Source organism: Narcine bancroftii, chromosome 3, assembly GCF_036971445.1.
Source record: "Narcine bancroftii isolate sNarBan1 chromosome 3, sNarBan1.hap1, whole genome shotgun sequence".
Taxonomy (NCBI): domain Eukaryota; kingdom Metazoa; phylum Chordata; class Chondrichthyes; order Torpediniformes; family Narcinidae; genus Narcine; species Narcine bancroftii.
The window spans coordinates 10,724,967-10,742,420 of NC_091471.1; the positions used below are offsets into that span (position 1 = coordinate 10,724,967).

The window sequence follows — 17,454 nt, forward strand, 5'->3', positions numbered from 1 at the left end:
GCTGCCGCTGCTCTCCCTGTGCCCGGACTGGGGCCGCCGCCTCCACCTCTCTGCCCGGACCGGGGCCTCCGCCTGCCTCACTCGCCCGAAGCCGGGTCCGCCACCTCCCCCTTGCTCCTGCCCGGATCGGGGCCGCCGCCGAGAGAGGTGGAGGCGGTGGCCACAGTCAGGGCACAGGGAGAGCAGCGGCGGCCTCGGCCCCGGTCCGGGCAGTATGGACTGACCTAGGAGGGGAGGCAGACCCCTCCAGCCCGGGTAAGAAACCTGCATAGGAGAAGGCCACTCCGTTATAAAACATATGACCCAAGGACCTTGCTGCCACGTCCCAGCTTCTTGGCTACGGCACACGAACCATGGGTGTAAAGGGTGGGGCCAGTACTGCACGCACTGCACTCCACCTAAAAGCTCCTTTGCGCAGGCCCGAGAACAGGTCCACGTCCTCCCCCTCCACGTCCTCCCCCTCCACGCCCCCCCCCCCTCAAAAGATGCTCACAAACTCAAGCTAGCATGCTGGAACATCAGAACCATGCTAGACAAGGCTGACAGCCACCGACCTGAACGTCGGTCTGCCCTCATTGCACATGAACTCCTCAGACTTGACATCGACATAGTCGCTCTCAGTGAAGTCCCCTTTGCAGATGTAGGCAGCCTCCAAGAACGCGGCGCGGGCTACACACTCTACTGGTCTGGCAAGCCTATGGACGAACGACGCCTATCTGGTGTAGGCTTCATGGTCAAGAACTCCATTGCCTCCAAACTCGAAAACCTCCCGACAGGCCACTCGGACCGGATCATGTCCATGCGACTCCCCCTTCAAAACAGGCGTCGCATCACCCTCATCAGTGTCTATGCTCCAACCCTCCAGGCAGAACCAGCAGAAAAGGACAAGTTCTACACTGACCTGCACAACCTCATCCAACGCACCCCTATAGCCGACAAGGTTGTCATCCTTGGCGACTTCAACGCTCGCGTCGGCAAAGACTCAGAAACCTGGCCAGGAATCCTGGGCAAGCATGGTGTCGGCAAGTGCAACGACAATGGGCGCCTCCTGTTGGAGCTCTGCGCAGAACAGCGGCTTGTCATTACAAACACCCTTTTTCAGCAGAGGGACAGCCTTAAGACCACCTGGATGCATCCCCGATCCAAACACTGGCACCTCCTGGACTACATCCTGGTGCGAGAAAGTGACAAACGAGATGTGCTTCACACCAGGGTCATGCCTAGCGCGGAATGCCACACTGACCACCGGCTGGTTCGCTGCAAGCTCAACCTTCACTTCAAGCCAAAGCCCAGGAACAGTAAAGCCCCCAAAAAGAGGTTCAATGTTGTAAACCTGCAGTCAGACGAAGTGAGAGGAAACTTCCAGGCAAACCTCAAAGCAAAGCTTGACGATGCAATCCGCCTCACGGACCCGTCCCCTGAAACCCTCTGGGATCAGCTGAAGACTACCATACTGCAATCTATTGAAGAGGTACTGGGCTTCTCCTCCAGGAAAAACAAGGACTGGTTCGACGAAAACAGCCAGGAAATCCAGGAGCTGCTGGCAAAGAAGTGAGCTGCCCACCAGGCTCACCTTACAAAGCCGTCCTGTCCAGAGAAGAAACAAGCCTTCCGTCGTGCATGCAGCCATCTTCAGCGCAAACTCCGGGAGATCCAAAATGAGTGGTGGACTAGCCTCGCCAAGCGAACCCAGCTCAGCGCGGACATTGGCGACTTCAGGGGTTTCTACGAGGCTCTAAAGGCTGTGTAAGGCCCCTCACCCCAAGTCCAAAGCCCGCTGCGCAGCTCAGACAGCAAAGTCCTCCTCAGCGACAAGATCTCCATCCTCAACCGATGGTCAGAACACTTCCAATCTCTTTTCAGTGCCAACCGCTCAGTCCAAGATTCCGCCCTGCTCCAGCTCCCTCAACAGCCCCTAAGGCTAGAGCTGGATGAGGTCCTCACCCAGGATGAGACATGTAAGGCAATCGAACAACTGAAAAGTGGCAAAGCAGCAGGTATGGATGGAATCCCCCCAGAGGTCTGGAAGGCTGGCGGCAAAACTCTGCATGTCAAACTGCATGAGTTTTTCAAGCTTTGTTGGGACCAAGGAAAATTGCCTCAGGACCTTCGTGATGCCACCATCATCACCCTGTACAAAAACAAAGGCGAGAAATCAGACTGCTCAAACTACAGGGGAATCACGCTGCTCTCCATTGCAGGCAAAATATTCGCTAGGATTCTCCTAAATAGAATAATACCTAGTGTCGCCGAGAATATTCTCCCAGAATCACAGTGCGGCTTTCGCGCAAACAGAGAAACTACTGACATGGTCTTTGCCCTCAGACAGCTCCAAGAAAAGTGCAGAGAACAAAACAAAGGACTCTACATCACCTTTGTTGACCTCACCAAAGCCTTTGACACCATGAGCAGGAAAGGGCTTTGGCAAATACTAGAGTGCATCGGATGCCCCCCAAAGTTCCTCAACATGGTTATCCAACTGCACGAAAACCAACAAGGTCGGGTCAGATACAGAAATGAGCTCTCTGAACCCTTCTCCATTAACAATGGTGTGAAGCAAGGCTGTGTTCTCGCACCAACCCTCTTTTCAATCTTCTTGAGCATGATGCTGAACCAAGCCATTAAAGACCTCAACAATGAAGACGCTGTTTACATCCGGTACCGCACGGATGGCAGTCTCTTCAATCTGAGGCGCCTGCAAGCTCACACCAAGACACAAGAGAAACTTGTCCGTGAACTACTCTTTGCAGACGATGCCGCTTTAGTTGCCCATTCAGAGCCAGCTCTTCAGCGCTTGACGTCCTGTTTTGCGGAAACTGCCAAAATGTTTGGCCTGGAAGTCAGCCTGAAGAAAACGGAGGTCCTCCATCAGCCAGCTCCCCATCATGACTACCAGCTCCCCCACATCTCCATCAGGCACACAAAACTCAAAACGGTCAACCAGTTTACCTATCTCAGCTGCACCATTTCATCAGATGCAAGGATCGACAACGAGATAGACAACAGACTCGCCAAGGCAAATAGCGCCTTTGGAAGACTACACAAGAGAGTCTGGAAAAACAACCAACTGAAAAACCTCACAAAGATAAGCGTATACAGGGCCGTTGTCATACCCACACTCCTGTTTGGCTCCGAATCATGGGTCCTCTACCGGCATCACCTATGGCTCCTAGAACGCTTCTACCAGCGTTGTCTCCGCTCCATCCTCAACATTCACTGGAGCGCTTTCATCCCTAACGTCGAAGTACTCGAGATGGCAGAGGCCAACAGTATCGAGTCCACGCTGCTGAAGATCCAGCTGCGCTGGGTGGGACACATCTCCAGAATGGAGGACCATCGCCTTCCCAAGATCGTGTTATATGGCGAGCTCTCCACTGGCCACCATGACAGAGGTGCACCAAAGAAAAGGTACAAGGACTGCCTAAAGAAATCTCTTGGTGCCTGCCACATTGACCACCGCCAGTGGGCTGATTTCGCCTCAAACTGTGCATCTTGGCGCCTCACAGTTCGGCACCTTTGAAGAAGACCGCAGAGCCCACCTCACTGACAAAAGACAAAGGAGGAAAAACCCAACACCCAACCCCAACCAACAAATTTTCCCCTGCAACCGCTGCAACCGTGTCTGCCTGTCCCGCATCGGACTTGTCAGCCACAAACGAGCCTGCAGCTGACGTGGACGTTTACCCCCTCCATAAATCTTCGTCCGCGAAGCCAAGCGAAAGAAAAAAAAAATTGGGCGGCATAGACTCATGGGCTGAAATGGCCTGTTATTATGCTATGTTTATATTTTAAAAAAAATTAAATTATAAAGGACAAGATCCAAGATAGTTTTCTCCCTTATAAGGTTTGCGAGTTGCTGTTCAAGAAAACTATTTTTGATGCATTTTATGAGCTGTCTTGATGAATTTGTCAGATTAACATGAAGATTAAAATTCCCCCAAAGATAACTGCCTTAGTTATATATTTGATTATTGCCTTCTTCCCTCTGTCTTTATGCACAGATTCTCACTCCCAGCCATGTTAGTTTAAACCCTCCACTCAGAACCAGCAAACAATCGCCACCCTCCCCCCCAACCTGTCACACCACCACCCCCCCCCCCCACCCCTCTTGAGCTTGATTCCAGACCTGCTCAGTTAGTGGAGAGACTGGTCTGTATTGGTCCCAATCCACAGAAAACGTCAGGAATCGAAATCCATGCCTTCTGCACCATCCACTCGAGCCATATCTTCATCCTAACTGGCTTGGTATTTCCTCTCTTATCATCACACAGCACTGGTAGTTATCCTGAGATTATTACCTTTGAAATCCTGCTGTTAAAATTATCTCCTGAATCCACAGAACCACAGAACTCTGCAGCAAAGAAACAGGTCTTTTGGCTCATCTAATGTCTGCCAAAGTATTATTTTGCCTCATCTGCACCTGGACCATAGACCTCCATTCCCCTCCCATCCATTTTTTTCTTAAATGTCAAAATTGAGCCTACATTCACCATTTCAGCTGGCAGCTTGTTCCACACTCTTCCCCTCCTAATGTTCCATTTAAACAATTCACCTTTCCACATTAATCCATGTCTAGTTTTTGTCTCATCCAAACTCAATGGGAAAAGCTCACTCTATCAATTTCCCTCATAATTTTGCCTTTCTATATCCTCGTTCCAAGAAATTCAGCTTGTAGGATCTCATCCCATTTTTTACCTACGTTCTTGGTATCTGAAGGCACCATGACTACTGGCTGTAACCCTCGCTCTTCAGATAGCGCTGCCGCTTCTGCAAGAAGAATGCAAATACCAGAAGACATCTACATAAAGTGAAGGGAGGGAAGTTTAGGGGTAAATCTTTTTTAATACAGAGAGTAATGGGTGTCTGCAATGCATTGCTGAGGGTGGATGGTGGGGGCTGGTACAATACAGACATTTAATAGACTCTTGGAAAGGCACATGGGTGCAAGAAAATTAGAGGGTTATGAGTGCAAGGACGGGTAGATATAGACCAGCCATTCTCTTTTTTTAAAAAAATTATTTAGTATTTTTTCAAAAAAATAAACAGACTTTTACAGAATAAGTAATCTATAATAATAAAACAATAAAACAAACCCGCCCCTCCCCCTCCCACAAAAGATCCCTCAAGGGAAGCATTAAAAATAAACAAAAACATTCAGTAATTTACAATATTACTAAATTCATATTCTTCATGTAAGGTGTCCACACCTTAACAAAAAAAAATCATAATTATTATGTAAATTGAATGTTATTTTCTCCATATAGAATCATGACTTCAACTCATTCTGCCATCGAATTACATTTAACTCCACTTCATCTTTCCAGGACATAGCAATACATTTGCGAGCAATCGCCAATGTTAGACGAATAAACGCTGTCTGAAACTTGTCTAACCCCAAGTCCACTAACGGAATAAAATAACCTAACAAAAAAATTTTTGGATCTAAAGGAAATTGAACTGAATTGTCCTTCCTCACAGCATTAATAATCCTTGAAGCTTGTTCAGTTTTCAATTGCCATGCCAAGACTTTTTCTGTTCTGTAAACCTAACTCGTTGCTTAGATCTTTGAATCAAATGTTCAAATTGGTCAGTTTGCAATATATTATATTTTAGCTTCAATTTTGTCAAAAAAAGCCTTATTATCTTCTGTACAATTCCTCTGGAATTCCTTTTCCAGCTCTGCTATTTGTTTTTCCAACAACTGAGACTCTACCAGAAATTTCTTCTTTTCCTTTGACCTCATAAAAATGCCTTTAAAGCATCCCCTACAATAAAATTACACCTGACTGTATTCTTATTCAAATCTAAATAAATAGCAATTTGATCCTTAATAAATTTTACAAATTCCGGTTTTTTCAATAACATTGCCTTGAACCTCCAGCGAAAAATTGATGGAATAACTTCTGGCCCCACACAGGAGATAAACAGCAAAGAATGGTCAGAAATGATCCTACTTTTATATTCAGCTGGAATAAAATGTGCTTGCAAATATGTTGATGCTAAAAAAAAATCAATCCTAGAAAATGAATCGTGACATGAAGAATAAAATGAAAAATCTTCCTCAGTAGGATTTAATCTTCTCCAGACCTCGATCAAATTCAGGTCTTTCATCAAGGAAACCAACTGAACTCCTGGTTTTGATTTTTTCACAACTTTTGGAAATTTATCCAATAATGGGTCTAACACACAATTGAAGTCTCCCCCCCAATCAAAACATTCTCCTTAGCTTGACTTAAAGTTAAGAAAGCTTCAGACACAAAATGTTCATCATCAACATTAGGTGCATACACGTTCAATAAAAACCATGACTCAGCAAACAATTTATTAAAATACGACCAACTGATTCCGACAAAGAAACAAGTTCAAATGATATTTTCTTATGAATCAAAATTGCCACTCCTCTTGCTTCTGAAATAAAGGAAGATGAAATTACATGTCCCTCTTCAATTTCAAATGTTCTTTTTCAGTTAAATGAGTCTCCTGCAAAAAAGCAATATCAACTTTCATCTTTTTTATATAAGATAAAACATGTTTTCTCTTAATCGGATTATTTAAACCCTGAACATTAAACCTTACAAAGTTTATATTAGACGTTATTATCAAAGTAAAACTCAAACAACTTTCTATCCCTTCTACTAACTCAAAAAAACCTTAAAATTCCCTTTAAAAGCCCCACTTTCTTTCTATCCCTTCTAATAATTTTTTAAAAAATTAATCTTAAAGCTTCCCTTGATAAATAATCACTAAACAATTCCCAACTCCCCCCCTAACAAAATTAAATGTATTCAAACAAAAAAAATTGTATAAAGCACCCACTTAACTGGGTGTGGACAGAAATAAATCCCCCCCCCCCCCACAGGTGGCAGACGACTTCAGAAAGCTTCAATGACCTCCCTTCCCCCAATTGGATTCGTAAAATGATAAGTCTAAATCAGCTCACAGCCCCATTGATTTTAATCCCAATATCAATCAAGCTCTTTGATAGATTCCCATTCCCGTTTCCATCACCTCTACCTCTTCCTAAGGGTTCCTTTCGGGGTCACCAATGGGGTCTCCTTGCTCCAACGGGAAATGGACCGGATAGTTGACCAGCACGGGCTCAAGTTCCCATACTTGGATAATGTGAACATTTGCGGCCATGATCTGCGGGACCACGATGAAAATCTGGAGAAATTCCTCCAGACGGCCAAAACACATCAACCACACTTACAACAAGGCAAAGTGTGTGTTCTGTACATCACGCCTGACCATTCTCGGTTGCGTTGTCATTGGGCCAGACCCCAGTCATATGCGCCCCCGATGGAACTCCTTCTGATTCGCAGCGTCACTCAAAGCAATGCCCTCTAGTCTACCCAAGGGGAAAAAAAAGACTGTGACTATTCATCTTATATTGGCTACAAGATTTTATAAACCTCTACATGATCCCCCTTTAGACTCCAATGCTCTAAGTCAAAACAAAAGCAAGGATATCAATGTGCTATTCTTTCTCCAGCATCGCTTCAAGGACTTCTCCGAGTGTGGCACGAACGCCGTAAAAAATAAATATGGAGCACTGGGAAGATGCAGCAGAAGCCTGCAACCAAGGACGAGGGCAAGGCGCAAGAGTGATCTTGCGTCAGTTTGAGGAGCGAAGAGCACAGCGGACACCAATTCAATGATGCCCTATATTTGCAGCAACTGCCATTACAGGATCGGCCTCCATAGCTCCAATCGACACTGCTTAACAAACCAGTGACTACCCGAGGCGTAGGACCCATGGTCGATCATGACCGACAGAGGACAAGGATCCTTGCCTTCAGTGTGAAAAGCATTGAATATAACATTGAGGAGGTCATGTTGCAGCTGTTTAAAACTCTGGTTTGGCTGCACCTGGAAGTATTGTGTGGAATTCGAGTCGCCCCATTATAGGAGGGGTGTGGAGGCTTTGAAAAATGGTTCAGAGGAGGTTTACCAAGCTACTGCTTGGATTAGAGGATATGAGCTATCGGGAGATTTTGGATGAACTTTGGTTGTTTTCTCTGGAGGTTTAGGGAAGACCTCATAGAGGTTTATAAAATTTAGTTGCATTGATAGAGTAGATCAGTGGTTCTCAGCCTTTATCTTTCCACTACCATCCCACTTTAAGTAATCCCTATATCATAAGTGCTCTGTAATTAGTAAGGGATTACTTAAGGTGGGATGTGAGTGGGAAAGGAAGACTGAGAATCACTGCTCTAGACCCAATTGTTACTGAAATATTTTGCTTGAGAAAAATTGTCATTGGCCCATTTCCTTTGGAGTTCTGAAACCGTGCACATAACGAGTCAATTAGGTACGATTAAAACAGTGGTTTTCAAACCTTCTCTTTCCACTCACATACCACCTTAAGCAATCCCTTACTAATCACAGAGCACCTATGGAATAGGGAATACTTAAAGTGGTGTGTGAGTGAAAAGAAAAAGGTTGAGAACCACTGGAGTAGATAGTCAGAATCTATTTCCCAGGATAAAAATATGACGCACCACAGTTCTTGCATTTGAGGTGAGGATGGGGGAGGGGGAGGTGGATGTTATGTGGAGCAAGGTTTTTACAGAGAGTGGAAAAAAATCATGGTGGATTTACTGGCAGTACTGTCGCTGGTGTGGACCCAGGAGAACAGGGGGATGTGAGGGTGGGTCGGGTCGGAGACACCACCCCGAACCTAATGCTGACAGTTCCATTCAGGCTTTAAATGGCCCTGTTAAAGGAGCTAACCACTTGAGAGCATCTCGGAAAGAAATGAATTTAGAAGGAACTTTTTCTTCATCAATGTCTTTATCATGTCTGTGCCCAAAATGGCACCGCCTGAGCTGGGCAGCAGCCACGAGGGGCTGCAGACACCATGGGCACCATTGAGAAGATGAAGCATAGGAGATGACCCTAGAGGACAGTGACCACGGCAGCACACCAGCAAGGGGCTCTGTGGCCAAAGAACCCACACAGGCTGCCAGAGACTGGCCCATGGGAACCGGGAATCAAAACTAGGATTTGAGTGGGTGCTGAGGGCAAGAAGGACACCTGAAGGGCCTCGTGCGGTGAAGTGTGAAAGGTTTGAACAGGAGTCTGTGCAGAGGCTGGAGGCGAATCCACGGTCACTCAGTGACTCCGAAGGGACTCCCTTTTCTTTCTCTTATTGTTAGGGGCGTTGGGTAATGCTAATGGCATCCCTTTGCTTGCCTTGTGGCAGACAGAAGTTGAAGCATATCGTGCAGAGTCCATTTTTAATGTATTATTATACGTGACTCTAAAATTAATCGTGGACCTTGAACCTTGGGGGCCTGGAAGGGGCTGCCAGGGCTAGTGGTGGAAGCACATGCAATTATCCCAGACATTACATACCACAGTGTAACGAGCACAGTTTACAGGGTTCAGCATGGCAATGAAAAGGAAGATCAATTAGCACAAATGATAACAATGAAGAGGCTTCTCTATCGACACATAAATATGCTTCAAAAAAAGGGATGTTGATGATGTGCCAGGAGCTGAGCTTTAGTTTGGTCATAGAACCTAAAATCTGCAGCAAGGTACAGGCCCTTCGGCCCACAGTGTTGTGCCGACCTACTAACCTCCTCTAAAAACTGCCTAGAATTTCCTTACTGACCTGTCCTCTATAGCCACTTTCAGGTGACCAGAATAGCCCGATGTGAAGCCGCATATTCTGCCCGAATGTGGCTGTCAGGAGGCCACTCGGAGGAGTACTCACCAACCCTTCTTCGGGAGGTTTAATCTCCACATCCGAGCAGTCCCCCGAGACACCTGAATACAGCAGCCTGAAAGCGGCTGCTATGGGGCAGGCTGATGACAATCAGCCGGCGACCCAATTCTCCGCGCCTCCCGCTGCCTGACAGCAACCCCCTTCCCCGCTGCCTGACGGTCCCCCTCCCCACTGCCCCTGCCGCGACGTCCCGTGCTGGCCGCCCCTGCCCCAACGTCCCACGCCGACAGGAGCCTGAGTGCGCTCCGAGGCTCCTCTCCTGCAGCTGTCCCTTTCAGGTGGACAGCGCAGCGCTTTCAGGGCTGCCACCTGAAACATCATTCCACAGGGCTGTATTCGCTTCTGCAGGTGCATTCTTGGCAGAGAATGCACCTGAAAGCGGCTTATTTTTCTCAGTTCCATGTACCTATCTAATGGAGTCTTAAGAGATCCTATTGTACCAGCCTCCACCACTGTTGCCAGCAGCGCATTCCATGCACCCATCACTCTCTGTGTGAAAAACATTCCTCTTACATCCACCCCCTGTACTGACTCCCAAGCATCTTAAAACTATGCCCCCTGGTGTTAGACATTTCAGCCCTGGGAAAAAAACCTCTGGCCATTCAATGGACACTATCTTGATAACCTCTATCCTCATCCTCCAAGGGGAAAAGACCAAGTTCACTCGACCTATCCTCATAAGGCATGCTCTCCGATTGAGGCAACAACCATCTTTACCCTCTCTAGAGCACCCACATTCTTCCTGTAGAGGCATGACCAGAACTGAACACCATTGTCCAAGTGGTGTGCAACTAAGGTCTTGTGTAGCTGCAACACCACCTCACGGCTCTTGAACTCGATCACAAGCTTAATGAAGGCCAACTCATAATATGTCTTCTTCACCAAATTAAAGTTCTTGGAAGTCGCTATTGCAAAGGATCTTTCCTGGACCCAACACACGAACGGCATCATGAATAAAGCACGTCAGCGCCTCTACTTCCTCAGGCGATGGCGGAGGTTTGGTCTGACATTGGAAACCCTGGCAAATTTCCATAGAGGTGTGGTGGAAAGCTGCATCACGGTCTGGTATGAGGACACCGAAATCCCTGGAAAAGGTAGTGGACATCAAAGGCAAAATCCTCCCCACCATCAAGAACATCGACGGGGAACGCTGCTGTCGGAGAGCGGCAGCAATCATTGTGGGGGGGCCACACCATCCAGCGCACGCTCTGTTCTCGCTGCTGCCATCAGGCAAGAGGTGTCGGTGCTACAAGACTCGCACCAGCAGGCTCAGGAACAGCTGTTCCCCCTCCCCCATCAGACTCCTCAATGACAAACTCAATCAGAGACTCATTTAAGGATTCGTGCACTTTATTGCTTTTTTCTCTCTTTCTGTATTGCACATGTATACTGTACGTATCTTCTTGAATACACTTTTTGTACTACGAATAAGTGGTAATTCTGCCTGGCCCGCAGGTAAAAGAATCTCAGGGTTGTATGTGGTGTACGTACTCTGACAATAAATCTGAATCTAAATCTGAATCTGAACAGCACAAATATTCTGTCCAGCAGATTCAGTTCAGTCACATGGGCTGAGGGGCCTGTACCTGTGCTGCACTCCACGATGATGTTGTAATGCAGAAAAGAAGAAATATGGTGGTATGATACTACTTATGGCGATAGGTGAATGCAAAGAATCTTTTCCTCAGAGCAGAGGAATTAGAAAGCAGAGGACAGAGGTTTAAGGTAAGGTGAGGGGGGGGGGGAGTTGTGATTTAACAGGAATCTGAGGGGTTACTTTTTTTATACAGAGTGTGTGGGTGTAAGGAGTGGGCTGCCAGAGGAGTTGGCTGAGCAAGGCACTATTGCAACACTTAAGAAAAAATTGGACAGATACATGGATAGGACCTGGGCCAAACGCAGGCCTGTGGGATGAATGTGGGCGAGATGCTTCGCTTGCGCCCACACCTCCTCCCTCAGCACCATTCGGGGCCCCAAATAGTCCTTCCAAGTGAAACAGCATTTCACTTGTGAATCTGCAGGGGTCGTCAACTGCGTCTGGTTCTCCCGCTGCGATCTCTACATTATTAAGACCGGACGCAGACCAGGAGATCGCTCTGTCCAGCCCCTCGGCTCAGTCCACTGCCCAGTCCGCCCAGTGGCCACCCGTTTCAGCTCTCCATCCCATTCCCTTGCCATCATGTCTGTCCTTGGTCTCATACACTGCCAGATTGAGACCATCCGCAAATTGGAGGGGCAACGCCAGATGGCATTAACATTGAATTATCTGGCTTTCGTTAAACCCCACCCCCTTGCTTCTCCATCGTCTCTCCATTCTCTGTCTCCTTTTCACACGGACATGATAAATTCCACCTCGTCCCTTATTATTAACACCTTTTGTTGGTCTTGATTCCTCCCCCATTGTTGGAATTCTGAGCCTCTCTGATATCTCCTGCTTCTCCCTTTTCTGATTTTACCTTGAAGAAGGGCTCAGGCCCGAAATGTCGGCAACATATCTTTGTCTCCTATAGATGCTGAAAAGACCGGTTGAGTTCCTCCAGCATTTCAATGTAAAATTTTATTGAATTCTTCAAACAAAAAGTCTCCCCAAACCCTTGAGTCAGTGTTAAAGTTTATGTAAATCATGAGTTAAAAAACATTAACTAATCCATAAAATGGAAACAAACATGGCAGGAAAACATATCATTTGTGTCATTTCGATGTTTTTACTTCAATCACCACGTCTGCAGCCTTTCGTGTTTCTCTGAGACATTTTGGTTGCAGTGGTAAAGATGGGCTGAATGGCCTGTTTCCGCACAGTATGCACTTTGTACAATGTACATAGTGCACCAAATTCTTGCTACAGTCAAACAGGTACCTCATAAAGTTTTAAAAAAGGACTATGACTTGTTCGAGGTAGTACATACTAAAGACAGATGGAAATAAATACTCTGCTTTGCCTCAGTGCAGGAGAAAATGTGGAGACTCAATAGTACAGTTGTGTTTTTGTGGTGTCAGAATAACAAGGGGAGGTTCGAGTGCTGGAAATTGAAGATAACAGAAAGTGGACTGCAGGCTTCTTAGCAGGGAGAAGACGTTTGACCATAAGAAGGGCAAAAATAGGCCATTCCTCCCATCGAGTCTGCTCCGCTGTTTAATCATGAGCTGATCTATTTTCCCACTCAAGCCCGCTGCCCGGCCTTCTCCCCACAACCATTGATGCCTGCCTGAAATATATCCAATGACTCCAGAACCGCCGGCGGCAATAATCCCATAGATTTACCATGCTCTGGCCAAGGAAATTCCTCCACATCTCTGTTCTAAGCAGACACCCTTCAATCTTGGAGTTGTGGTCTCTTGCCCCAGATGCTCCTGCCATGGGAAACAACCTTTCTACTTTGTTGATGCTTTTCGATAATTGAAATGTTTCAATGAGATCCACCCCCCCGCCCCCCCGTTCTCCTATATTCCAACGAGACCAAGAGCTGTCAAACCCTCCTCATAAGATCACCCTCTAATACCCAGAATCATCCTTGTGAACCTTCTCCGAACCATCTCCAACTTCAGCACATCCTTTGTTAAATTAAGATCTCAAAAAGGCTCAGAATATAGCAAGTGAGGTTTCACCAGTGCTTTATAAACCCTTAATGTCACATCCCTGTTCTTAAATTCTATTCCTTTTGAAATGAACGCTAGCATTGTATTTGCCTTCTCCACCATCTCCAAGTTTACCCTCAGGAAATCTTGCACGAGGTCACCCAGGTCCCTTTGTACTTCCTGAGAAGACTGAAGCCGCCACCTTCCCGTCAACCTTCCACAGGAGCAGTATCGAGAGCACCCGTGTCGGCTGCATCACAGTGTGGTACGGTTGCTGCAGAGAAATGGATCAGAGGTCAATCCACAGGACCATAAGAGTGGCAGAGAGGATCACTGGGGTCTCCCTCCCCCCACCCCCTCCCCCCCCCACCCCGTTGACATGATCTACCAGGATCGTTGTCTGAAGAGGGTAGGCAAAATCATTGCGGACCCCTTCCACATTGCATCTTTCAGCTGCTCCTGTCGGGGAAGAGATACAGGAGGATCAGAGCCAGCGCCACCCGGCTGAGGAACAGCTTCTTCCCAAGGGCAGTGAGAATGCTGAACGACCAAAGTCACTGCTCACACTGACCATCCGAGATTCTCATCTTTACTAAACTATATTTATTTATTTGTATATGTGAATGATAGTCCTGTATATTTATTGTCTGTCTGTATATGTGTTATGTCTGGTTGTGTATCTGCATGTTTTGCACTGAGGACTGGAGAATACCGTTTTGTCGAGTTGTAACTTGTACAATCAGATGATTGGACCTGACTTGATCTGGGTATTTTCATTTAGAAAGTAGTCAGCCCGTTCATTTTTTTTCTAACAAAGTACATGACCGTACACTTTCTGACATTGTGAATGGTGGAGAGGGCTCGAAGAGCCAGGGAGCCAACTCCAATTTATTGTTCCTATGTTGTAAGCAGGCAGCCCCTCCCTTCGCACCACACTGCGGTGCCAGCCCAGATTACACGCATGGTTCCAGGCGTTGTCTCAGAATGCGCAGGGTGACAGAATGAACCAATCTGACACTGATCTACAGCATTGTTCCCTTTGGCATTAGCTTGAGCAGATGTGGCTTGATGCCTGTGTACAGCTGGGCTAAAGGCACAGATGTTTGAAAAAAAAAGCAATCAAGATGCAATTCATGCAAGATTCACAGACAAATGTCAGTATTATGCACAGTGATTTGATCAATTTACTTTTTTACTTGAAACTCCAGTTCCCTCAGTTTGCAAAATGCTTTACCCCTCTGGAACAGCTAAACAACTTCCTTACAGTGCCAGAAAGAACCATTAAGGTAAGCAATTTGCTTTTGCCCTAATTAATCAATGTCTGAGCTGTCATCAATACTCCTGGGTTCTTTTTCTCATCCTTTCCCTCTCAGAAGTCAGATATCTGTGGGTTCAGAAATTTCATCAAGGCTGACATGCTCTACGCCAATGGTTCTCAACCCATTTTTTCCACTCTCACACCACCTTAAGTAATCCTATTCCTTAGGTTCTCCATGGTTAGTAAGGGATTACTTAAGGTGGTATATGAGTGGGGAAAAATGTTGAGGACCATTGCTCAGTGCAGAGGGAATGTGGCACCATCTAAGATGCCACCTTTCAGAGAGAGAGAGAGAGAGAGAGAGAGAGAGAGAGAGAGAGAGAGAGAGAGAGAGAGAGAGTGAGACGGACGAGGCACTACTGGTTGGAGGTTATTCTTTAACAAACTGTGACAATCACTGGGAAAATCTCAAGTTCACATTTATTGTCACGTAGCAGGTTATATAGTGTAAAAGTTTGGGTTTTTTTCGCGCTATCCAGCAAGTCAACGCAATCATCTGGAGAGCAAGTAAAACATAATACAGAATGCATAGGGACAGAGAGATTGAGAGAGAGGTCAGAACGGAGCAATGGCAACTTTATTTTGCTCATGTGAGGTTCTTCCAGGATTATGAAAACAGCAGCAATTAAATTGTCCTTGAATCTGGTGTCTGATCTCGCACTTGTAAATCTGTCATCGCATCGAATCCACGCTGCTGAAGATCCAACTGCGCTGGGTGGGTCACATCTCCAGAATGGAGGACCATCGCCTTCCCAAGATCGTGTTATATGGCGAGCTCTCCACTGGCCACTGAGAGAGAGGTGCACCAAAGAAGAGGTACAAGGACTGCCAAAAGAAATCTCTTGGTGCCTGCCACATTGACCACCGCCAGTGGGCTGATCTCGCCTCCAACCGTGCATCTCGGTGCCTCACAGTTCGGCGGGCAGCGACCTCCTTTGAAGAAGACCACAGAGCCCACCTCACTGTCAAAAGACAAAGGAGAATAAACCCAACACCCAACCCCAACTCACCAATTTTCCCTTGCAACCGCTGCAACTGTGTCTGGCTGACTTGTCAGCCACAAACGAGCCTGCAGCTGGCGTGGACATTACCCCTGCATAAATCTTCGTCCGTGAAGCCAAGCCAAAGAAATCTGCCTCCTGAGGGGAGGAGGGAGAAGAGAGTGTGGGGTGAGTTTTTGAAGATGTTGGCTGCTCTTCCAAGACAGTGGGAAAGATAGACGGAATAGCTGGAGGGAAGGAGGCTGAGTGTATGATGGCCAGACCTGCGTTCACAACCTTCTGCTGTTACTTCCAGTCTTGAGTGGAGAAATTCCTGTACCAGGCAGTGATGGACCCTGCCAGGATACATTTGACAATGCATCTGTAAAAGTTATTGAGGGACACACAGGTGACATGCTGAATGCAGTTAGACCAGGACAGGTCGTTGGAGATACTGATATCGAAGTATGGAATGCTATCTACGATCTCCTCCTCACCACCATTGATGTGAACAAGTGAGTGAGCTCCATTCCTCCAGGAGGTCTATAACCAGCTCCTTTGTCTTGCTGATATTAACCATATTGAGGGAGAGCTTATTACCGTAACACCAATCCACTCACCCAGTGGTTCCCTCAGCTTGTTTCCATGTAGGCCACAGAGACCCCTCAATCCATTGAGGTCAGGGTGGGTCTGAAGTCATGTCTCAATCCTCCCAGGTGACCTTGGGTGGTGTGGCGAGCAATCAGCCAGTGTGGTCAGTGAGGCCATCTGGCTGTCCCTCAATATAAGAAGCTTGGCACTCAACACTCAGTCACAGTCCCTATCAGACCTCCACACAAATCAGATTCAGACTGATGCAGAAGTGTTTTCTTACTGCTTGTTAGAACCATAGAACATTACAGCAGGGAAACAGGTTCTTTGGTCCTTCAAGTCCGTGGTGAACTATTATTCTGTCATAGTCCCACTGACATGCACATAGACTATAGCTCTCCAATCCATGTGCCTGTCCAAATTCTTCTTAAAATTGAGCCTTCATTCACCAGTTCAACCAGCCGCTCGTTCCCCACTCCCACCGCTCTCTGCACGAAGAGAATTGTTGTTTTTTTTTAATTCAGTCAAGGCTCAAGAGGCTCCTGTTTATGAGGTAAGACACATTTTATATATATAATGTGTCTTATCACATCCTTCTTGTCAGGTCTGGATAGTTGGAATTCTGAGCCTCTCTGATATCTCCTGCTTCTCCCTTTTCTGATTTTACCTTGAAGAAGGGCTCAGGCCCGAAATGTCGGCAACATATCTTTGTCTCCTCTAGACGCTGAAAAGACCGGCTGAGTTCCTCCAGCATTTCAATGTAAAATTTTATTGAGTTCTTCAAACAAAAATCCCAATGGCATAGGGATTACTTAAAGTGGTGTGTGAGTGAAAAGACAAAAGTTGAGAACCACTGTGTAAGAAGTCTATTGGCTATTGCAAGCAACTGAATAGCATTTAATGGGGTTATAATTGAAGATAAAGGCATGAAACCATGTTGAAATCATGGCAGGTCACAGGTGTGCATTATCTACAAAAGGACCAAGGACATGGAAACTGGTGAAAAAACTTCAGGAGAAGGGCTCACATTAAGGGTGCATGGTTTGCGTAGCGGTTAGCGCAACACCTTTACCGTGCCAGGGATCGGGACCGGACCAGTGTTCAAATGCTGCCCTGTCTGTAAGGAGTTTGTACGTTCTCCCCTTCTCTGTGGGGGTTTTCTCCGGGGGCTCCACCATTCAAAAACGTTCCGGGGGTGTAGGTTGATTGGGTGTAAATTATGGGCGGCACGGACTCGTGGGCCAAAATGGACTGTT

General features: G+C 46.7%; 1 long non-coding RNA gene across 1 annotated transcript; it reads right to left on the bottom strand.

Annotated features, from left to right (window-relative positions):
• Nucleotides 1–5,205: 5,205 nt before the first annotated feature.
• Nucleotides 5,206–16,473, bottom strand: LOC138756048 (uncharacterized). The gene is made up of 3 exons (XR_011352698.1): nucleotides 16,228–16,473; nucleotides 13,445–13,583; nucleotides 5,206–6,480 (listed from the first exon to the last, which is right to left on the bottom strand). It is a non-coding gene; the product is annotated as an uncharacterized lncRNA (long non-coding RNA).
• Between the last annotated feature and the right edge of the window lie 981 nt (nucleotides 16,474–17,454).